At 48.8% G+C, this 23,377-nt stretch overlaps 1 protein-coding gene across 7 annotated transcripts in view; it reads left to right on the forward strand.

Moving 5' to 3' along the window:
- Positions 1-5,437: 5,437 nt before the first annotated feature.
- The window catches only part of MGMT (O-6-methylguanine-DNA methyltransferase), a 298,750-nt gene continuing 280,810 nt past the window's right edge, over positions 5,438-23,377 (forward strand). Inside the window, exons 1-2 of one of the 7 annotated variants that reach the window (XM_086681183.1) lie at positions 5,444-5,549; positions 7,499-7,675. The gene's annotated coding sequence lies outside the window, so the exon portion shown is untranslated. Of the gene's footprint in view, positions 5,550-7,498; positions 7,676-12,979; positions 13,046-23,377 lie in introns of those variants that run through there. The other 6 variants (XM_086681182.1, XM_086681184.1, XM_086681181.1 and 3 more) reach the window with 6 other exon arrangements.

Below are 23,377 nucleotides of genomic sequence, written 5' to 3' on the forward strand. Positions count from 1 at the left end.
AATTGTAAAACTGCGATCATGATGTTGCCTACCTCGCATGTGGTTGTGAAAATTCAAAAAGCTGATGGAGCATTGAGCCCTCAGAACAAGGCCTGCCACTTAATAAACAATGGATATATTTTTTTTTTTGCTATTTTTATTACTAATTTCTACGAGTCCTATCTTTCTAGTGCCTGAGTAACTCAATGAATCTCCAATAAATGTGCTCGTTACGATTAATCCTTGGGGAACCTGGGGGGCTCAGTCCGTTAAGCATCTGACTTCAGCTCAGGTCATGATCTCACAGTTTGTGAGTTCAAGCCCCGTGTCGGGCTGTGTGTGGACAGCTCAGAGCCTGGAGCCTGCTTTCCATTCTGTGTCTCTGTCTCTCTCCACCCCTCCCCCATTCGTGCTGACTCTCTGTCTCTCAAAAATAAATAAACATTAAAAAATTTTTTTAAAAGATTAATCCTTAAGACAAAGAAATGAGGTGCAGGTTTGGCAATGCTTTGCTTGGCCTTGGAGGGGGGAGTCCAGCTCTAGGAGAGTGTCCTGAGCCAGCACCAAGTTGTCTCTGCCGTCCAGCTCCATGAAACAGGTCCCCTTGTCCACGGACGTGGTAGAAGTCTCCACTGCACAGAGTCACATCCACAGGGGACTGGGGGAGACGGGGCTGCCAGAAGCAGAGAGCCGCCCCCTGCTGGCTCGCCACCCCCTCCACAAGCCTCTGGTGATGAATGGGTGTGAAGACTGAAGAGGCAGCACGTGAGTCCATGCTGCAGAGCCTGGGCCTGGCACACAGTAGGCGCTCCATCACTGTGAGCAGGTACAGCACAAGCTGGTGGCTCCATACCTCGCGGTAATCTTGCCCTTACCATCCCCCTTCCTTCCTTGCCACGCCTGTTCTCCTGGCCACATGGGTGCACGTGACTGGCTCATTCCTCTGGCCACCGTGATTGGTCCAGAGTTCGGTGTACTTACGCGTGCTGGGCCAATCAGAGCCCTTCTCTGGGATTTCCCCCCCCCCCCCCCCCCCCAGGGGAAGCTGGAGATAGAACTTGTTTCAACTCTGGGGAGGCAGTGTTGAAAGGACTTAATGCTGAGGTCATGGGGGAGGGACATGGGTCATGCCTCTTCTCCCTCCCCACCAGGAGTGAGATCTCTGTCCTCTTTGTGTCCAGAGGCCTCCTGGACCAAGGAGGGCCTCGTGTCCAGTGGCTGCGAGTGAGACAGATGGAGGGACTGCCCGGACCTCACTCGGCCACGCCTGCCTCTGCAGATGAAAGTGAGTTATCTCTGCGAACAGTCAGATAATTGAGTGATCAGACAGACAGCCACCACCCCATCCTCACCACCAGTTTTGCTGCTCGCATGATGATCGTTCCTCTCACTTTGCCTCATCTTATTTTAAATCAATGGCTCAGTGCACTAGGGCTAGATTGAGGAAGTGTCCCTTAGAGAGAATACAACCACTGTTTCTTTTTCAGATTAATATTTTTGGAGGCTGAGACAGAACGTTTGGTATGGCTGCTTTTCCTGCCTTGATTTTCGTGTGTAGTTTCCCAGGCAGAGGCAAATGAGGAAAAATCACAACCTCAGCATCAAAACCCCCATGTCTTCTGCTTTAATTTCCAAGTCACAAAAATGCAGGCACTTCTGGCTCATCCCAGAAGGACAGAGGAGGGGGGAGACGCCTTCCTCCTGGCGGCCCAGGTGCACACTCCCCAGAACTTCACACTACTTAAAAGATTTTGCCCAAACTGCCAACAACGTGTTACAAACAAAGCCCTTCCTGAAAATGGATCAAAAACACTTTGTAATAAGTGTAGGAGCTGCTTTCAAAAGGGCCAACGTCTAACAAAATCCCCAGTCCTGAGTGATCAACGCTCAAATAGCCCAACACAGTTTGAGACAACCTCCCCCAAAGCTTCTGCACTTGAAGAAGTCGTTCTCTAAGCCAATCTATCCACACACGTGCGCATCTGAAGAGTCGACTTTCACTCACTTGTTTGCATGTATTATATACATTGCCTGGGTATTCAGTTATCTGGTTGCCCTATTTTGACCGAACTCTGGGTGCCTTTGGACCTGATGCCCCCCACCTTCCTCCTCCACTCCTCCAGAATGTGCCCCACCCCCCATCACTGGCTGGCTATACCACCCAGATCCTAGGTGCAGGCTCTTGGCTTCGACCCTTACAGGAACACTGGGGCTGGGAAAATCAATCGTGTTAATCGGTAAAACTCTCCGCTGGAGATGCTATCCTAAAAGAAAACCACATGTAAAACACTTAAAGAAGGGAGCTCTGTAACATGTTTCTTTTGTTATACGACCCTCACACGTTTGTCCGGAGTTTGGGGCTTTCAAACCACATAAGGTTTTATGTGATCATTATAAAATCCCTTCTTTTCCCAAAGGCAGGGTAGTAAGGATTAAGTTTGACTACTGAAGACAGCTTTGTTGTAAATGGTCTCTAACGTCACAAAAGTAGCTTGGAAAGAAAGGCTTATTAAACAAATTCTTGGGTTGTGAATCATTGGAAGCAATCACATGGCATGTTCATTTGTTTAACCTGAAAGGTATCCATTTGGATGTTTAAAGAAATGATGCAAATTAACATTGTTCCCAGTGCCCACAAGAAAGCTGGCCAATCTTAGAGGACATTCAAGGAGGTCCCTTGGAGAAGTCAGAGTGGCAACGAGCATATACTCCTTTGGTTTTCCATTTCTTTTGCAAAAAGTCATTCATGGGAAGCTGTGTCCAGAGAAGATGGGATATGATTTATTAATCTACAGATGGGAAACCCCAAAGAAACTTTGTCCACCTAGTCCAACGCTGTCATCCGACAGAGCAGTCAGGTGGATTGCACAGTGAGAGGCTGGCAGGGCTGCACCCCAAATATCCTGACCTTGCGTCCCTTACACACCAAGCTGTTCCCCAGACTGGGGCTATCCTTGTGTTGCTTCAATGACAGGACGTGTTCGTAGGTGAGGATGCTGGTGTAATGGGACATAGGAATGAGGCCTAGGGCAGTTTTCGAGGAAATGCTTTGAGCTTTTGGAAATTATCATTAAGAGGAGAAGAATTTACCAGCAAGTAAGTGTTGAGAGTGTGGATTTCAGTTCTGTTCGCTGGAGAGTCTTAAATGTCATGTTCTGGAGTCTCAGCCTTTGGCAGGGCCAGTCCTTGGCAGGAGGGGTGGCTTCCCTCTAACCCCCCTTGGTTCTAAGACCCCTACGTGGCTCCTGACCTGATGCCCCTTGTGAAGGCAGCTGCAGTGTCTCTCAACCTCCCTGAAGGGTAACTGAGTCCCACCAGGAGAGCCTGGTGTTTGCATCCCCCTGGATGCTGCATTCTCCTCTGTCTCTCTGGCCTACCCCTCCCCAAATCCACATCATCTCTCTAAGAGGGCCTTAGGTTGCCTGTGATGACCTTTCTTTCCGTGCGTGGGAATCAGAGATGCTAATACCAGCTAAGTCTCGTTTTACTAACAGCTTACGGAATCATATTATTATACTGTTTAGATAAAAAGAAGAGTAGAATTTATTTATTGTTACAAAATTACATCACAGTACACTTGCTAGGATACCAGAAGATATCCTGGTCCATTTCGGTGTTATTTTCCCTTTTCATTTCTGTTGGGATCCTAGTTCTGAGTGTATAGACTGTAATAGACTATAAGAAGACAGGCATATCGTTGTCGATGTTTGTTGCGTGTACCTGCACGCGCCACAAAGAGTGGGTCATTATAAAAATCCTTTACACATGATAGCATTGAGGAGTAGAGAATTTGAGTAAATTTCCTAAAGTTTCACAGTGAGCCAACAGAGAAGACCAGAACAAATGGCAAAGGTGTTTCATTTCTCCTGTCTTCCTAGTTTTAGTGCCTGTGGCTGCCTGGAGCAGGATGGAGAAGGATTCTGAGGCTGAGTCCAGTCTCACCAGAAAAAAAGTAACTTAATCACCAACGTGTACTCCGGGGCCCAGGCCAGTTATTTTGAACGTGTCCCAGCTGAGGCGTGGCCCCGCGTGGGGGGCTTGAGAGAATCCACCATGCATCTATAGTCACTGGGGTTGATCATAAAGCAACCTTTCTTTAGGTTCTTTGAACAAATTTTTATTGACAACGTTGATATGTCGAGTCACTCAAGTCACAAATGTCCCAGTAGAGGAGTTGTACATACGGGGAGAGTGAAGATTTCTTTCCCATTAAGAAAACGGAACCTAAGGGGCCCATAGATGACTTAGAACGTGTGGTCCTGAGATGGGACCAATGGGTGTGTGACCTCCCTCAAGCTTTGGGGAAGACTCCCAGGGGACCTTATGCCCATCAAGCTGGATACAATGGGTCTATACTGCTTCCTGGGGATGTCATAAAAAGTACCAAAAACTGAGTGTCTGGAAACAGCACACATCTATTGTCTGAAATCAATGTGTGCAGAGGGCTGTGCTCCCACTGAAGGCTCCAGGGCTGGGTGCTGTCCGTGTCTCTCTTGTCCTGGGTTCTCCTTGGCTCCTGGATGTACCACTTTGCACCCTCCCCCTTCACACAGTTCTCCTTGAGTCTCTGTCTTCACCTGGCCTGCTTGCAAGGACACCAGTGGTATGGCATTAGGACCCATTTTAACTTGTTACCTCTGTAAAGATTCTATCTCCAAATAGGGTCACATTCTGAGTACTGGGGTTGGGACGCCAACATATTTTTCTGGGAGAACACAATTCAACCATAATAACGTCCACAGAGCACCAAGTAGTGCCGGCACCCATGTGCTCACTGACTAGCACCTGAGCCTGGCCTGGCTGCTACGGAGCCTGTATCTAGGTCATGGTGACCTTCAGGACCCGAGGGGCCCTGCAAGGCCACCTCCGACCACAGGCAATAGAGACATCCCAGGCCCCTCTGCTCGCTCATCGACCCGGATGGTGCCAGGAGTCCTGCCTGTCCCTGCCCTCCGGGAGGCCCAGGCAGGCAGCCCGCGCTCCGGGCCCCTGCCCCGCAGAGCTGAGTTGGCAACACGGCCACTGAGCACTTGGCGCCGCGGACCGCAAGCACCACGGGACGCGGAGCTGATGGTGGCTAAACTGAGGCACGGAGTGCTGTGGGGCGGGAGCGCGGGATCTGGGCGGCCACGCAGGGGAGGCCGGTCGGCAGCGGGCGGGAGGGCCCTCGCGGGGCGGCGCCGGGAGGCCAGCGAGGCTGCGCAGAGCGGGGTCAGCCCAGGCTCCGCCGCACTGGGCATGCTCCGACCCCCGCGGCAGTCCGCAGACAGGGGGCGGGCGTCCGCTCTCCGCCCCGGCCCCGCCCTGCCTTCTAGGCCCCGCCCCCGCGCCTCGGCCTCCACCCCCGCTCCCGCGCTTCCCGGCGCCCCCCTCTCTGGGCCCCGCCCCCGCGCCCGTGGCTCCGCTCTTCCTGACCAAGCTTCCGTCACGTCCAGGCCCCGCCCACTGTGGCCCCGCCCCCGCCCCGGCTCCGCCCCCCGCGCCCCGGACATGCCTGGGCAGCCGGTGGTTCTCCAGCACTTGGCCACCCTGTGCTCGCAGCTGCTCGTGGTCGGCGCCCTGGTGACGCGGTGAGTGTCTGGGTTGCTGCCCTCCCGCCAAAGTCGGGGCCTTTCTTAGGCTGAGCAGTGGTCTGAAGCCTGTGGTTCTATGGGCACCCTCTCCTCGCCATAGGCGAGGGGCCTGCCCTGATCCCACCCTCTCTGCACAGGCCCCAGGTGTGCGCACGTGTGCCCAGGTGTACCCAGGTGTGCCCAGGTGCGGCCCTCCTTCCCCACGTCTGGAGTTCCTGGACCAAGTTGCTCTGTGGTGATAGCGGCCCGTTGTGGCCTCCCCTGCCATGCCTGTAGTTGGCCAACATCTTCGACGCTCTCCCTGCCCACTCCCCCGCCCTGCACTACTGACCAGCGCCTGGGGGCCGCCGCTTGCCTTCTGTTCCCAGGAAGCTTCCAGAGGCCTCTACTCCGGCCCTTCCTTGCAGCAAGCCTTTAGCATACTCTTTGTGCAGAATTCCACATTTGCTGCACCGTGTTTTAAGACAGTGCCAGAGAAGAGCAAGTTCTGAGGTCCTCATTTTCATGGCTGGTGTGTGTATACATTTCGCCCTAATTGCCTCCGCAAACACTTAGAGTAAATAAGTGGAGTTTGAGAGCCATTTACACTGGGCACCATAATTCCCAAGTCAGTGATAATACAGTAGAGCAGTGTTCTAACCCACGTATTCCCCGCTCCCTTTCTGGGCCCATCATTTACTGAGATCTCAGAATGGTCTTCCCTATCAAGGCCTCTGCTCAGTACTTGGCTTTCTATCTTGGAAGCACATTTTGTATGCTCAAACACAGCGTTTGCTTGGTTGGGTGGACAGTCATCAGGGCAGAGGGAGGCTGCTTTGCCCAGGGAGGGGTCACTTCAGCTGTTTGTGGCAGAGCACGAAGCTGTTGAACATGGGGAGCTAGGAATCGGACTGGTTACTTACATTAAGAACCTGGAAAATGTCTGCGTCAGGCCCTTCTCTCCATCTCCCCAAGATAGATGATGAAGAGACAGTTTTGTTCTTTCCCTGAGTCCTTCAATGGATAACACACGGCATAAAAAAAGGGTGTAAAAGCATTAGAAAAGGACGTAAAAACGAAAGCATACTGGGGGTAAAGCAATTTTAAGGAAACAGTGTCAGAGTTCTCCTCTCCATTCCTGGCTGCCCCCCCAGCGGGGAGTTCATATTGTGTTAACTCAGACACTGTTGTCCTGGAGGTCACAGCAAGTGCACACCTGCAAAGGTCCAGAGTCTACAGGTAGTGGAGAGTTGGCCTCGCTCTACAGGTGTTTGATTTCTTCCCAGGTTCTTGTCTTGAGTTAGAATTTGAATAGTAGAGTACAGTATGGGGGCTGGATGAACCGGGCCTCAAGTACAGAGCTATAGAAAGGCACCTTTTCTTCATGAATGTTCTTTTCATTAAAACAAATCTGTGGGCGCCTCAGTGGCTCAGTCAGTTAAGCATCCAACTCCTGATCTCAGCTCAGGTCTTGATCTCGGGGTCATGAGTTCAAGCCCCACATTGGTCTCCATGCTGGGCATGAAGCCTACTTAAAACAGAAAACAAATCTGTGTTATAAGAGCTAGATTTTAGTATTATTAAACTCTGCTCTGGACACTGTTGAACACTGATGGAGAGGGAAGTTTAAAGAAGTAATGCACTAGGCGTGGACATGTTGGAAAGATCTCACTCTTGTTCAGTGGAGATTCTCAGACCTTTCTTTTCTCCTGTGTTTTGATCTCGTGTGGCTCTCGGTCGAGCCTCACTTGGGCCCTCCACTCAGGCCTCCTGTCCCCACTTGCCTTTCCTGGTGCACAAGTGAGGTCCTGGGCTGGCCGTGCAGGGGAGGAGGGCAGCGGGGCCTGAGGAAGAAGGGGGCCTCCCTGGCAGTCTCTGCTCTTCCTGTCCCAGGAACCCAGTGTGCTCCTTGGTGTTGTTCCATAAAGGAAACTTACTAAATTGTCTTCATTTTTCTTATTTCTCAGAGGACACTTAGAAGCCAGGGACTCAAACCACCAACACGGCTCTATTCCAGCTCCCTGTTTGGGGTCTCAAGGCCCTTTTCAGTTTATAGTATAGTCTCTTTGATAGAAAATCATGGAAGCAAGACAGTATTTTCTGAATTCTCTTTTCCTGTGGTCATCTGTTACCCTTATTTTCAGGTGTGTTTTCATACTTCTCTCTGACTTTATCTAACTGCATAAAATTCCTCTTGTGGGTCAACTTTCCCTGGGGGTTTTGACTTCCTGTCACGTCTCTGGTCACTCCAGACACCTACATTGGGCTCCAGGTCTCTGAAAGGCCCTGAGCTCATTCGGCTACTGTCTTAGGCCCCCTGAGCCTCTTTTCTGGGAGGGGTAGCTTCTTTTTTTGTTAAAAAAATTTTTTTTAATGTTTATTTATTTATTTTTTTTTAATTTTTTTTTTTTCCCAACGTTTATTTATTTTTGGGACAGAGAGAGACAGAGCATGAACGGGGGAGGGGCAGAGAGAGAGGGAGACACAGAATCGGAAACAGGCTCCAGGCTCTGAGCCATCAGCCCAGAGCCTGACGCGGGGCTCGAACCCACGGACTGCGAGATCGTGACCTGGCTGAAGTCGGACGCTTAACCGACTGCGCCACCCAGGCGCCCCATAATGTTTATTTATTTTTGAGAGAGAGAGTGTGTGAGCAGGGAAAGGGCAGAGAGAGAGGGAGAAACAGAGTCTGAAGCAGGCTCCAGGCTCCAAGTTGTCAGCACAGAGCCCGACCCGGGGCTCAAACTCACAGACTGCGAGATCATGACCTGAGCCGAAGTCAGCCGCTTCAACCGACTGAGCCACCCAGGCACGCCTGTGATGGGCAGCTTCTGATACAGGTGCTTAGGTCTTATCTCAGAATGTTATTTATACAAGCCTGAAACTTAAAAATCGGAGACATACAAACCATAACATTCCCATTGGGTGAGAGTGGATTCCCTGTCATCCTTTCACATGTACTCATGATGAGCGAACAAACCCAACAGCACCCGTTCCTGGTTTAAAGTAAAAGTATGTGTGGGGGAGGGGCCTGAGCTGTGCAGGAGGGGCTGGTTTTCCCTTGGTTCACAGGATGCATTTCCCCTCCTGTTAGTTCTGGAGGCCTGTCTTGGGCAAAGGTAGGTGAAAGTTCTAGACTGTTGGGAGACAGAATACTGCCAGATGGGTGTCCTGTGGCATTAGGGTAACCGGTACGTCTTTGCTGGTCAGTGGAAAGAGTCGTTTCCTTTGGGTGTAGAAAATTTAACAATAATAAAGAGCTTAGAGAGGGCTGCAAGGTTTTGAGACAACCGTATAGTGAATATATGGAATATAGTGAATGACTTATTCCTTTAAATAGCAATTGAAGTGAATTGTCTAAGAACAGGAATAAATCGTTTCGTGACCTTTTGTAACCTTTGAAGGAACCCAAGTGGTTTTGGCAGATGTGGCTTACGTGTAAATCGGTCACAGTGTCTTTCCAAAATGCTCAGAATCCCTGGCGGGGAAGCCAGTCTGTGGCAGTCACGCTCCTGATGTCTGCCTTAGCGAAATAACTAACTAAATAGGCAGCCCCAGGAGCCACTGACACAGCAGTGACACCCTTGGCTATGTGTTAAACGCTGAAACTTGTTTTTGACACCACAAGTTGTTTTCAATCCGATTGGGGGCTTGGAGGAGTGGGGGTCTCCAGGGAGGCAGGCCTCATGTCTCCACCCCCCCGGCCCCAACCTGGAGTAGACTTTTGGCTTTTGATGCAGCTGTGGTAAAACCAGTTAAAAGTTCTATAGAAACATTTCCTGGCAGTTAAATTTGTTGTCGTCTGTGTGGAACCACGAAAGGGATTGTGAGCGAGTTATAAATGCCTCATATGTTCGCTCTACTACTTTGAAAATTGTCTTGTTAGAATAATTTCCTACCCGTAGCACTTGTGAAGTCAGCAGAGTATCCAGCCCGAGCTCTATTGCCCATTCCCAGAAGTCTGGGGGTGAAGCTGAACGCACGGTCCGCCAATGGCACCACTCGTAAAAGCAGGCACTTGTTAAATCTATTTGTTTTTATTATAGACATCGATCTGCCAGTCGCAATAATGCATTTATGGACATTTTTCTGCAAGCACAGCGCTGGTGGCAGTTTTTACTGACAAATTGAGTCATATGGATAGTAGTTTAGAAAACTCTCACCTTATTGATAGATTAGGCACTTCCAGCGCTGGGTGTTGAGAGGTATCTAGATGGGCGTAGAGAGGGAATTGAATCTTGGGGCAAGATATGGGATGGGACATTTAACTGTTGAAATTTAGTAAGTAACTAGTTATTTCTCATTTGTTTTTAAATTGTTAGCTACAGTTTACCCCCCAGTCAAAAGGACTAAAAGTTGGGACCCAAGGTGTTACCTTCAGATTTTGACCTGCTTGTTTGGGATCGTTGGTAAGAGCCACCACTGGAACGCATTGCTGTCCTTGTAGTGGGATATCCATGTGTCATAGGTACAGTGTTCTCAAAAGGGGCTCTGAGCCCTATTGGTATCAGGATTACCAAGGGTGCTAGTTACAAAAGGCAGATTGTAGGCTTCCTTGTCAGACCTACGAGATCAGCACCTGGGGACCTGTGTCTTTGCAAGCTTCCCAGGGAATTCTAGGGACCCCAATGTTCCAAGCATCTCTTGGGAAATCTTTAGGATGGCTGAGAAGTAGTGCTCGCCAGCCCAGACAAGCTCTGGAGTTCCCCTTCCAGATGGAACCATTCGCAGCCAGCGTTGTCGTCAGTTGCCCGTGCTTATGGATCTGTGTATGGTTTTGTAACTCCTCAGAGACATGTGAATCTCTTCAAATTGCAAACCCAACATGTTATCATAGTGTTATAGTTTTCGGTCTTGTGGTTATGACAGAAGATGCAGATGTTACCAAAACTTTGGCATTAGTTTTACAAACAAATGTTAAGCATGGACAGCCATATTATATTTCACTCCTACCTTTTCCTTTGAATGGCTGGCATTGCTTTTCTCCTCTCTGGGTAGAAGCGTGTCCATGGTCTCAGGTGAGGGCTGACTTTCAAACGCACAACTGAATGTATTTTTGTAGAACAGAGTTGGGTTTTTACTCAGGAAGTGCCAGAGTTGTGTTGGGGAGGAAAATGGGAGGGATTTGGGTGGTGCCATTTACTAGTAGGGTGACTTTAAGAAACTTTGAAAACCCAAGCGGCCTCCTGCTGTGTCTGATGGTGATGATCATGCTTATTGTGTCTCCTTGGGTGAGTGTAAGCACATGAAATAATAAAGTATGAAGCACTGCCTGGGTAGAAATCTTAACTTGGAACCACAGTCTCCTAGAAGGATGAGATTCTACCTAGAAAAGTGGGGAGGAACAAACCGGAAATCCTACTTTCCCTCCAGCCCAATAACATCCCGGTTTTGTAGATTTACACATAACCCAAGCCCCCATTTGGGGAGGCAAGCACAGGGTTCAGTGTGCAGCCTCTGGTAACAAGCCTGCTTGTCTGGATCTGGATCTACTAGTTATATGACCTTGAGTAGAGTTACTTAACTTTTCTGATCCTTAGTCTCCCCCAACATAGGGAAGATGACACTACCATTCAGAGGGCTGTTGTTGGCTATTGGGAGGGAATTGTGTTTACAGATCACACCAGGCCCTGGTGAGCCCAGGAATAGCCGACCTTTGTTAGCTCAGAGCCACCGACCTGTTTTCAGGAGGAGGCAGGACTAGCGATGGAGTCCAGTGTCCCATCTCCTGTGTGTCTGTAATTCCAGGCGGTCATGGACTTGTGTTTGGTCTGGAGGATGATGTAGCTCAGTGCTAATTTGCCAGGTTTCTAAAATTCTTTCTCTAAGGAGCTGGTTTCCCTTGCTGCCAGTTTGGTTTTTCACAGTGGACATTATCAACAGCTGCTCAAGTGCTTGCTATCAAGGTGCTCCCCACTCAGGTGTGATCTGTGAGTGCTCAGGTGTGCGGTGCCCATGGCAGGCTCGCGCTGCGTGGGTAGAGAGCAGGCCAGTGGACCCTGCCAGTCTCTGGCAGCCCTGGGAGGCTTGACAGTAAGCATCTGTTAAATGGAAAGAACCTCCTGAAGGGCCACACACAGAATCGGACACTGGCAGTGGTCAGGAGCCATCAGGGTCCCCAGCATATGTGACCGCTCATACTGTGGTAGTGATGGGTAAGGCGACGGGTTAGGTCAGTTTTGTCAAAAATAAAAAATCCACAATAATTTGTGTGGGTGGAAATGGGCCATATTTAGGGGTGTCTTTTTCCCGTCCTATCATGGGTCAGCCTAGTAGAGTCAGTCAAGTTCCAGAAGAATCTGGACAGTGCGAGAATGATAGTATTGCTGATAATAGCATTTATTGAAGGCTCACTGTGCTGGTTGATTTACGTAGGTAGATCGGCTTCTCATATCTTCAGGATCACTGGGTGACCCAGACACCGTTAGTTTCTTTATTTTGTGTATGAGGAGACTGGCTCCTGGAGAGGCCGAGGGGCCTGTACAAGGCACACGGGCATAGGAGCGGGGTTCTGTGTTAGCCCATTGGTTGTGTCATGCTGCCTCTGCAGGGGTGAAGCAGAGAAATGGGTACAAGTCCTTTTAGAGGCAAGATGTAGCAGACATAAATCCACACCTGTATGTTCTTGCGTATATTTTTTGAAGGCCAGTGTGACTAAGCATTATCCTTCACATTGTGGGAAAAACAGCGCTCTCAAGTCTGTGCCTGCTTGCCGTGCTCATGACACCTCCCAGCACACAAGCCACTTGTACGGGGCTGACAAGACCCTACCTGTGTGTGCTCTGCCACTTACTGAAGACGCAGGTGTACCCCGCGTCCCTCCTTTGAGCATAGGACCAGTGTGCAGGTGCCGGAGAAAGGAGAGGAGCGCCGTGGGCGCCAGGCTATGTTCGAGGACTTCAGCCACTCTCATTACCGAGTCCCGATGGGCCACGGACTTGCTCCCGATTCCAGCCGTAAGGGCGGATGAAGCACTTGTGCATAGACTTGCGGCCCAGTGGTGGCACGCATGGACTCATGGATGTAGATGGATGTGCGAGCAGTCTGGCTGGAGTAGGGGTGGGAGTCGGGGCCAGAAAGGGGGCCGAAAGTTAGCGCCAGGCCAGCCAGGAAGGGGACTGTTCTCTCTGACCCTTGGCCTTGGGAGCTTTGTGAGTGGGGGACCACTGCGGTCACCAACAGGGACGACAGGGAGGGAGAAGGAGAGGAGGTCCGGGTGGCGGGCGACCTCTGTTGGCAGGCGGCACGCAGGGAATCGCTAGGGACACGCGCGGCATGCGGGGAGGTGGTACTGTCACGCACCTCACGTGCGGAAGCGGTACGGCCACGTGGGGAGGTGGCACGACCGTGCGTGCGGCATGCTGGGAAGCGGTACGGTCGCACGCAGCACGTCGGGAGGCGGTACGGCCACGTGGGGAGGTGGTGCAGTCGCGCGTGCGGCATGCTGGGAGGCGGTACGGCCACGCGCCGCACGCCGGGAAGCGGTACGGTCACACACGTCGCGGGCGGAAGCGGTACGGTCACACGTGGCGTGTCAGAGTGGGGGTGGGGACAGCGTGTGGGAAGCCGAGGGGGCCTGGAGGGCTTGCTGGCGGAGTGCGGGGCGCCGAGGGAGTTGGGTGCAGTTTGGAGGTGGAAGGTGACTGTGTTTAGAAGCTGTGTTTTTAAACGGGGAAGGGAAACACGGGGTGTGTGTGCTTTTTATTCACGGAAAGGCAGGCCTTGGGGAAGTCAGAGAAACGATCTGGCTTTCGCAGGGTACATAACCCGTTTCTGTCATGGCAGCCTGGGGTTCGGGGGGGGGGGTGGCTGCCTGCCCTCCTGTCACCTGGCTCGGGCAGGGCTGAGGAGGCCTCGCGAGCGGCGCTCGCACCCCTGCCCGCTCTCCGTTGGGGGGGGGGGAGGGGGGCGGCTGTGCTTTCCTGCAAGCGCTCGTGGGGTCTTTCAACACAACCGCCAAGTTCGGGGTGTGCAGTCACTTCAGGATACACGTTGAAAGGGAAACGCGTGCCCAGTCCCCTTAGGTCGAGACCACCTGGCTGACGTCAGCGTGTGCACCTCCCTGCGCCCCCGTGCGGGTCACTGCTGGGGCTTCTGGCGGCCTGTCCACCCCGCGTCGCTGTTTCAGGCTCTGGGAGTGCTTCTGGGCGCACCCGGGGGTCAGGGTGGGCCTGCGTGGGGGCGGGAAGTGCTTGGAGAAGGCCCCCCGTGGGAGAGTGACCTGTGAGGGGGACTTGGACCAGGAGAATCAGGCGGCCTGGCGGAGGAGGCCTGGGCAGAGCACCCAGGAGGGTCCTGGGTGGTCACCGGGTGGCGTGCGGGAAGGACAGACGGAAAGGTGCCAGTGACTCAGACGGAGTCAAGGGTGACGCGTGTTGGGCCTCCCGGCTGCCCTGGCCCTTGGACGCTCCACAGTGTGGCCAAGGTCCCGAGATACGGCGCTTCCAAGTCTCCGGGTCCTGAACTTGTCCTAGTTAAGAAATGACATCAGCGGTGGGCCGGGAGAGGAGGTGGGTGGGGGTCCTCTGCACGGGGCCTCGCCCGAATCCTCTCCTGTGTTTGCAGCCACTCTCGTCAGTAAGGCTTTTCACACTCAGTGGAAGTTCCTGGAATAATGGGCAAAGGGAAGAAATGATGTATTTTCAAAAGTTACTCAGTTTAGGTACCTATCCCAAGAAAAGCCCATGTGTGCTATTCTTTATTGTGCAGAAAAATTTGTTTCTGTCACCATTGTGTTATCGTCAGATTAAGCTGTCGAGTCAGATGGATGCGGTGCATTCTGCCGGCATGTTTGCCGATCACCACCTTCTGCACCCACCCCGGCCCATCCGTCTCTGGCGCTGGCGGGTCCGGCCCCCACTGGGTCAACAGGGAGTTTGTGGGGGGGGGGGGGGCGCTCCTCTCACGCTGCTTTTGGAATTTGTTCCGAGAACAGCCAGACCAAGTACGTAGGTTCTAAAATTGAAGTAGTGTTCTTAATATTCAACATTATCCATCATTCTGGCCACAATCAGCCACCGTAAAAGTGTTCTGCCCACCAGCAGGGCAGGCTCTGGGAGACCTCTGTGTCCTGTCATGGGTGACTAGTGGTTTACTGGGACACACACTTTCACTGCTAAACCCACAAGGTCCCGGGTGAGCTGGGCAGGGGAGGTGGTCACCTGTGCAGGGTCCTCTGTGACATCCTGCCTGTTGCTCTCCTACTGTTTGAATTCACATGGGTTTTGATCTATTATCATTAGTTTCTTTTCCTACAAAAGTATGGGCTTTAAAAACTTCTTTTATCTTCTCTCTCTCTCTCTCTCTCTCTCTTTAAATTTGTTTATTTTTGCCCTGAGTGTAATTAGAACATTTGCTTCTGGACTGAGATCATCACTGCTGTTCTTGTGGTGTTGTCTGGACCGTTTGTCACTCCGGGAAAACCTCCAGATGTTCTGGTTCTGATTTCCTAGGTGATTCTGCCTTCCTGTATGATGAGGTTTCTTGCTAAGAAGCCTTCTTTGAGCCAGAGGTGTTTCTTTCCTAGTCGCTGCGCATCATGACAATTAAGACAGGACGGATTCTTGGATGGGTTACTTAAATATTCTTTTGTATCGGCCAGAAACAAGTGTTTGTAGTAGTTCTGGTGTTGGAAGCAGCCATTTGTGGTGCTTCAGTTGTGCCCTGGCATTGATGTGGAAAATCCCAATTACTCATTGAAAAGCCAGATCTTGGCTGCACGTGTTTGTGATGTTTTGATTGTGGGGTGCTCGCTATTGAGAAGGACTGGCTCCAGGCCGCCTGGAGTTTACTTGGACCGGATGGTCATCTTTGGGCAGCCAGGTGAGTATTGGCCCCTCTGTGCAGCTCTCAGACTTGAAGCTGCCTCCTGGGGTTCAGAGCGAAGTACACGTGGGCTCTGGGTTTAGATGATGAGGATTTTCAAGTCTCCTGCACCACTGAGGAAGAAGCTGCCTGGCTCCAATCTCTGTCAGCTCAGTTGCTTGGCCTCCCAAGCCCCACACAGTCCCCTGCCTCTATCCCCCAGGGTCCCGGGGAAGCTTCCTGGGAGTACCTTACCCCACACGGAATGGGGCCGGCTGCCTGACACAGGGCACTGCTCAGGGCGGCCCCAGACAGCGGAAGCCTGGCACTCAGGCACAAGACCAGGGAGAGTCAGTGCTGATGGCCTCTTCCTCCTCCTGTTGAAGGCGGGGGTTGAAAAATGCTCCAAGGTAACCCCTCCCGCCCACCCAGGTCCCAAATGGAATGAGCCTGCAAGACTCCTCTTGAAGCCCCTTTCAGCGCAAAGGCCACGGCCTTCTGTTCTGGCATGTTCTCTAGAAGCCTGCGCAACAAGGCTTTGCTCTGAGCGTGGATGGGTAGGAGACCCCATTCCCCTCTTCCCAGACCCCTCCTCTGCTCTGTCTGGGGAGCCTCTTCTGACCCAGCCCCAACACAGCCATTCCGATGCCCTTCCTTCCCTAGGCCCACACACTCACACTCAGGTGTCTGCTTTACTGGTGTGGGTTTCATCTCTCGATGCTGGAATTCTGTGTGAGGAACTCTCTGAGGCTGGGGTGGGCTTCTGCCTGATGGGAGGGCCAGCCAAGGGTTAAGTGTGTCCTCCTAAGACTCCTGTGTAGAAGCCCCAACCCCCAAGGTGGCTGTTGGGAGAGGGGCCTTTAGAAGGTAATTAAGATTAAATGAGGTCATAAGGTGGGGCCCTCATCCAGCCAGATTGGTGGCCTTATAAAAGGGACGGATCTCTCTCTCCCTGCTCCTTCCTCCTCTCCCCCCTCCCCTCCCCTCCCCTCCCCTCCCCTCCCCTCCCCTCCCCTCCCCTCCCCTCCCCTCCCCTCCCCTCCCCTCATCCACAACCCCCGATCCAGGGCGTGAGGATAAAGCAGCTGTCTGCAAGCCAGGAGGAGAGCCCTCACCAGACCTAAGATCAGCCAGAACCTTCATCTTGGACTTTACACCTCCAGAACTGTGAAAAAATAAATTTCTGCGTAAGCCATGTGGTCTGTAGATTTCTCTTGTGGCAACTGAGCTGACTAATACACAGGTGAAGCACAGACCAGTTACCTGAGAAGCACAAGACTCATTTGGGGCTTGTGTATAAAGTTGGAATTTGGGGATGAGGGTACTTTATAGTCAGGCTGCGCTCAGAAGTCCTGTTGGATGGTTCTCAGGTTTAGCTCCTGGCCTTCCCCAAGGTGTGAGTGTACATAGGGGTGACAGAAAATAGAATGAACAGAAACCCATGTCTCCTTACCAGGGGCCCCAAAGGTTGCAGGAACGGGATGTGGCAGGCAAGGCAAGAGATGCCCAGAAGGCCGGGGGACTGTTGGCAGGCCTGGTGACATTGTGGCACTGGGTGGACCCGCTCTGGGAGGCTGTCCGGGCTCCAGGCTCCAGGCTCTAGGCTCTGGGGCAGGAGGGAGAGGTGGGGAGGAGTGTGTGCTGTGCTGCGGGACCGGGATTCTTAAGCATGAGGAGGGTTGGGGAACTAGTCTAGAGCTGCTGGTGGGGATTTTGTGTTGGTCGTTTGGTTTTTCTCTTGACGTTGCCCAGTTCAGTCTCTAATCCTGCCTGGATCGAGGAGCAGCTGGGGCCATCCTGTTTGACACCAGCTAGAATTCTAAGAACCGTGCAGTTTGTTACTTTTCAAGCTAAGCTGTCTTTCAGGAGTTCTGGAGGTCTCTGTTGGGTTGGGAACCTAGCAAGATAATTCTCACTAGAAGCTGCTGGCCTACACTTCCATCACATTGGCCTGTGCTACACCTGTGGCCGCTGATGGGGGGACATAAAAAGGTAGGAGGAGATTGTTAAATTTACTTCTGCCCAAGCAGCAGTTCGTGTTACGGGGTGTAGATCTGCAGAATGCATCAGATGTGCAGGGATTTTTGGGCTTATTGCAAAGAAAATTCAAGTTGTGAACTTTTACCCAATGCATCTTGGCCATTGCTGAGCTGTGGCCCAGGCTCCCTCTGTGCTTTTGCTGTGCGGGCCAGCACTGTGCCCCCAGGATCCCCCTTGGCAGGGAGAGACCGCTGCGGTCAGTGTGGGAGAAGCTAGACTCCCCGATGAGGGAGTGTGCTATGCTTGGCATCATGGTGTTAATATTTAAAACGTGGGTTTGAATTCTCAGTTATGTTTTATTTATTTATTTATTAGCACAGCGATGTTTGTTGTTTAATTCCATAGTGAGAGTCTCTAAGAATATGATTAACCTTGAGGGCCATCTTATAATGTAATTATTAATGATTGATTCTGTTTATCCTTGAAATCAATAAGAGAGGCATAATGGTGTGGCATGTAGTTGGGCTCGATTTCTTGCATTTCGTAAACATGATTCTGTGACAATAGTAGTATGGGTTTATTACCCAGAGCAGGTTTGATGAATCTGAAGTGTGTGATTAGTTTTATATAATGATTGTGATATGTAGTGTTCCTTATATGACTTATGTTAATATGGCAAGCAGTGTTAACGTGTCCTGCCACTAATAGTCAGGGTGGGGATGTATAGTAATTGATCTTCCTGGGAGTGCTGTAATGTAAAAACAATTCAGGCTGTTTGAAGTATATTTTACAAGTGTGCATTGGGCCTTTGGGATGTTATATTGAAAAACCCAATTGTACAGTTACCATGGGAACCCAATTAGAATAGATTGCTTGATTTTTTTTTTTCGGTCTTTCATCTTGACCAAAAATCTAATGTATTTTAAATGTTTTCATATGGAATTGTATTCATGCACTGACTTGCTACAGTACCAAAGGATTCTTTCTTTTTTTTTTTTTTTTTTTGTTTTGTCTTTTCGTTTCCAACCTTAAGCTGAAATAATGATATATTCTCTCTAGTGGAGCTTTATAAGGAAGTCTCCTAGAGAGATTTAATCAAATTTTTATGGAAAAGTTTGTCCAGGTGGTGGTAGAGGTGGAGGTGGTAGAAATCATTTAAAAACATAGGAAAATGGGTATTTTCATATGATTCTCCTCTGCTTGTGCTCTGGATGTCAGAGAATACAGAGGTGTTCCCCTGATTTTCCTCCTGTTTGCAGATGGGGGAATTAGGTCCCGAAAGGCATCTGGGTTACTGGAGGTAGAGATGGAGGGTTGGTCAGGGCCGGGCAGAGTCCAGCCCTGGAGTGGGCCCCACATGTTTGGTTTCAGACTTTTTGTGCTCTGAAAACTTACTGGAGATCCCAAATAACTTATATGAGTCATATATCAACATTTACCATGTTAGAAGTTAGCATTGAGAAACTTAAAAATATTAATTCATTTAAGCTACGATAAACTGATTACACTTTAATGGAAATAACACATTTTAAACTGAAAAGTAACTATTTTCTGTAAAAAGATAATTAGTGAAATGAGTGGTATTGGTTTACTTTTTTTTTCCTGTATCTTTTTTTAAATGTTTTTTTAATGTTTATTTTTGAGAGAGAGAGAGACTGAGTATGAGTGGGGGAGGGGCAGAGAGCAAGAGAGGGAGGCACAGAATCCGAAGCAGGCTCCAGGCTCTGAGCTGTCAGCACAGAGCCTGACTGGGGGCTTGAACTTACAAACCATGAGATCATGACCTGAGCTGAAGTCCAACGCTCAACTGACTGAGGCACCCGGGTGCCCCCTTCTGCGTCTTTTAAATGACTGGGTTAGTGGAAGGCAGCTAGATCTCACATGTGCCTCCTGCATGCCATCTGTGGTGATATGTTTTGGTTGAAGTATCTTGAGAGAATCTGGCTTCATCCAAATAAGTAACTGGTAAGGGAGAAGCATTTTAATAGCTTTTCCAGATAATCGTGGATATTCTCTGAGATGGCATCAGAACTTGGCAAGTGTTCGTTTCTTGAAGGTTCTTTGCTGTGTGGAATCTGAGCCCTTAGCGAGCTTTTTGTAGTCCCTTAAGTGAAAATCGACACGTGTGTCTTGCACCTTGGATGATTTTGTAACGTCATTCCTGGTCTTTTGGAAAATACCTGTTTGCTGACTTACATGCGTCTTCCAAATGTTGACATGTTTCATCGTGCAGTATTAAAACCCCGGGCTTGTTAATATCACTGCCTTTCAACTTAGAGCAGCCTTAGAATCGGGGACCACGGGTGGGGGATACAAATTTTCCAGAGTTGTAATTATCACTTAAAGCTCTCAATTTGTCATTTATCATTGGCATCAAGTAGTGTTGCTTTGTTTATTTTTGAGGAAATGTCTGCCGGATACCCAAGTCTGAGTAACCGTAGTTTGTTACTCATCTCTACACGTAAAGCTTTTGTTTCATGGAAAAGTCAGCCGGCTCTTGGGAAGAACTCGGGCAGCCAGGCGGGTGCTTTCCTGCAAACAGCCTCCGTTGCCTCCAGCGTGCTCCCCTCTGGGCACAGAGTATTGACAACGGTTGGAGGATTGAATAAAGATCACAAGCTTGATTGCTTCATTTGGGCATTCTCACAGGAATGGCTTTTTTCCCCCCTTGACCTTGGGTTTGTGGAGCGGTAGGTGGGAGGATTCCCTCCAGATTTGGTGCCAGCTTGTTTTACATCACCGTTATTCACCATGAAGAGTCATCTTCGCTGGGCACTTTTGTAGGAGCTTCTTGTTAGATTGGGGAAACTTTTCCTTTGTGCTATTAATGCAGTGAATTACAGTGCTGGATTTTCATATGTCAAACCAACTTTGCATTCCTGGATAATCCCCGCTGGGCTTGGTGTATTAATATTTTCATAGCTTGAGGATTTGTGTGTCTGTGTTTATGAGGGATACTGACCTGAAGCTTTCTTCTCTTGGAGTGTCTTTCTAGTTTGGAATTAGGGCAAAATCTGTGACTCATGAGATGGAGGCTCTTTTGTTGGAATAGTTTGTGTGCTATTAATATCACCGCTTCTTTAAATGTAGGGATTTACCGATGAAGCCGTGTTGGTGTGGGGTTTTCTTTGTGGAAGGATAGAAACTATACATTCAGTTTCTTTAGTAGGCAGTGTTATTCAAGTCATTTATTTCTTCCTGAGTTACTTTTTGGTAATTTGTTTTTCAGGGAATTTGGCCGTTTCATCTAACAATTTATTGGCCCAGAGTTATTTTAATATTGTCTTAACTGTCCTTTGAATGTCTGGTCCTTGCTTTTATTACTGATACTGGTTATTTGTGTTTTTTTCTCTCTCTCTCTCTCTTTTTCTGATCTGGTTAGAGGTTTGTCAATTTCAGAGACCCAACTTTCGTTATAATTGATTTTCTCTTTTGTCTTCTGTTGGTTTCTTCTCTTTATTATTGCCTTCTTCTGCTTACTTCCGGTTTAGTTTACTTTCTGTTTATAGTTTGCTAAGGTGGAAGCTTAGATCACTGAGTTGAGCCCTTGGTCTTTTCTCATGTTAACACTCAATGCTAAGCGTTCCCTGGAAGGCAGGAAGCACTGCATCCCACAGATGGCCGTGTTGTCTTCTTATTTTCACTTAGTGCAGTGTTTTCCACTTTCCTTTGTGATCCCTTCTTTAATGCATGGGTTATTTATTTATTTTTTATTTTTTTAAGGTTTATTTATTTTTGAGACAGACAGAGACAGAGCATGAATGGAGGAGGGTCAGAGAGAGAGGGAGACACAGAATCTGATATAGGCTGTAGGCTCTGAACTGTCAGCACAGAGCCCGATGCAGGGCTCAAACTCATGAACTGCGAGATCATGACCTGAGCCAAAGTCGGACACTTAACGGACTGAGCCACCCAGGCACCCCTAATGCATGGGTTATTTAGAAATATGTTGTTTCTCTTCTAAATAGTGGGGGATTTTCCTGATGTCTCTCTTATTGATCTTTCATTTAATTACCTTGTGGTCAGAGGACTTTTTTTTTTTTTTTTTTTTATGATTTCAGTCCTAAATTTATTGAGAATTGCTTTATGGCCCAGAACACGATCTGTCTTGGTGAATGTTTGTATGCACTTGAAAGGAGTATATAGTCTGGTTTTTGGGGAGAGTGCTCTTTCCATTGTCAGTTGGGTCACATTTATTGATTGTGTAGTTCAGGTCTTCTGTCTCCTTGCTGCTTTTCTTGTCTCCCTGTTCTTTAAATTATTTGTGATAGGTCAAGATTTGTTTCCCCTTCGATTCTCAGCTCTTGCTTCATTTGCTTTGAACTTGTTCTTAGGTACATGCATATGTAGAATTTTTTTTTAAATGTTTATTTTGAGAAGGGGGAGGGGCAAAGAGCATCCCAAGTGGGGCTCGAACTCATGAATCGTGAGATCATGTCCTGAGTCTAAACCAAGAGTTGCTTAACCAACTGAGCCACCCAGGCATCCCAATATTTAGAATTTTGAATTGTTACGTCCTCATGGTGAATTAACCCTTTTATCCTTATGAAATGGCTGCCTTTTGCCTTAATAATATTTCTTGTTTTCAAATCTTGTTTGATGCTAAGATGACCACTCCAGGTTTCTTTTCATTAGCATTTCTGTGGAAAATGCTTTTCCACCCATTTACATTTTACATATTTTGTCATTGTATTTCACATGTGTTTCTTGTAGGCAGCATATAGTTGGGTCTCGTTTTTAAAAACTCTCATCTGATAACGTCTTTTTAGAAATTGGAGTATTGAGAGCATGTGCATTTATGTGATTGTCAGTCTGGTGGGGTTTAAGCATGCCGTCTTGCTGTTTGCTTTGTCCCATTTCATCTTTTGCCTTCTCATTTCCTACCTGCTTTTGGATTGTTTAAATGTATATTTTTAATGATTTTAGCTTAATTTTTCCCTATACTGTCGGTTAATCAGCTCTCTCTGTTCTTCGTCTCTTCTTAGTGGGGACTGTAGGGTGTTGTGTACGTATCTAGTCTCCCGTCATCTGCATTCGGTGTCCTGCAGTGTGAACTCTGTACAAGAGAAGCTTCGGCCTCTCCCAGCCGTGTTCCTGTTGTACTCATTCAGTACATCGTATGTCTGCATATGGTGCAAACTCCAGAATATGTTGTTATTTTTGCTTTAGGTGGCGAGTTGTCTTTTGAAGAGATTAAAACTAGGACCCCCCCCTTCTCCCAGCTTTTATATTTATTTGCATATTTTCAGTTTCTCGTGCTCTTCATTCTTTTGTGCAAATCCAGATTTCTATCTGGTGCCAAGAACCTCGCATCAGTGTTTATCAGATGTAGGTCTGCTGGTAAATGGACTGTCTTTTTCTTTTGAAAAAGTCTTTGTTTTTGCTTTTATTCTCGAAAGATATCTTGCTGCGTAGAAAATTCTAGATTGACCATTTTTTTCCCCTTTTCTTGCTTTAAGTGTGGTGTTCCCTTGTGTCCTGCCTGACGTAGCTCCTAATGACCAGCGTGCTGTCATGCTTACTGTTTTCCTCTGCCCTGTTTCCCCTTTCTGGCCACTTTTAAGGTTTTTCCTTATCACTTGTTTTCAGCAATTTGATTGTGATGTGCCTTGGTTTAGTTCTCTTTAGGTTTCTAATGTTTTGGTTTCAGTGAGTTTCTTGCATCTGTGAGTACGGGTTTTTCATCAGATTTGAAGAAATAGTTAATATCTTTTCAAATATTTTTCTGCCTTTTTCCTTTTCCTCAGGTGGCTCTGATGTGTGTCAGATTGGTTAATACATCCCACATCTTATACATGTTCTGTTCATTTCCTTCTGTCTTTTTTTTTTTTTTTCTCTTGCCTGGATAGTTTAAAACCTATTTTGTCTTCATTGTCACTGCTTTTTCCCTTCTGCCATATCTAATCTGTGAGTCACACCAGGTGTATTTCTAATTTTAGATACTGTATTTTACACCTAAGTTTCATTGGGGTCTCTTTTATATCTTCTCTTAACAGGTCTTGTTTTCCTTTGACTTGAACATATGGGACATATTTGCAATAACTGTTCCAACCCAGGCAGGC

This window comes from Puma concolor, chromosome D2, assembly GCF_028749965.1.
Source record: "Puma concolor isolate L17-30 chromosome D2, mPumCon1.1.hap2, whole genome shotgun sequence".
NCBI lineage: Eukaryota > Metazoa > Chordata > Mammalia > Carnivora > Felidae > Puma > Puma concolor.